Source organism: Anneissia japonica, unplaced genomic scaffold (genome assembly GCF_011630105.1).
Source record: "Anneissia japonica isolate Jap-2015-1 unplaced genomic scaffold, ASM1163010v1 scaffold585_len4108843_cov191, whole genome shotgun sequence".
In the NCBI taxonomy this organism is placed as follows: domain Eukaryota; kingdom Metazoa; phylum Echinodermata; class Crinoidea; order Comatulida; family Comatulidae; genus Anneissia; species Anneissia japonica.
In genome coordinates, this window is record NW_022716829.1 from 1,831,355 (window position 1) to 1,831,837 (window position 483).

Genomic DNA, 483 nt, shown 5'->3' on the forward strand with positions numbered 1-483 from the left:
TTGAGCATTTTAAAAGATTTCCGCATGTGTACACGTACGTCTTGACGCCCGTGAGCACGGTAATAGCACAAAGAGTGACTCCTGATATGAATAATGTGTCAGGAACACAAAGTAGGGCTATGTAACAAAACGTGATTTCCAGCTTTAATATGTGCTGTGTGCGTGGAAATGAACGTACGGCGGGTAAATTATGGAAAGTTTTGAAATGCTGAAAATGACCCGAAACGTTCTTTAAACTATCTAAATAGTAATATGGAGAATCTTCAAATTTTAACAGACACGCACGTCACCATGTGTGCGTGTACAGTAATAGCACACGAAATTAAACATTGTCAAGTGTATTTAAAACCGCCTGTTAGTTGGTAATGCCACACGAACTTTCCCTTCACATAACCTATATATATTAGTCTGACAACGTCGAAAGACAGTCTGCCGCCCTCATTTGTTCTATTGTTTTACATCTTTTAAGAATGAGAGATAAAA

The 483-nt window shown here is 38.3% G+C and overlaps 1 protein-coding gene across 7 annotated transcripts in view; it reads right to left on the reverse strand.

Annotated features, from left to right (window-relative positions):
- LOC117109917 (L-threonine ammonia-lyase-like) overlaps positions 1–483 on the reverse strand; it is a 13,455-nt gene that overhangs the window by 9,761 nt on the left and 3,211 nt on the right. The window lies entirely within an intron of this gene.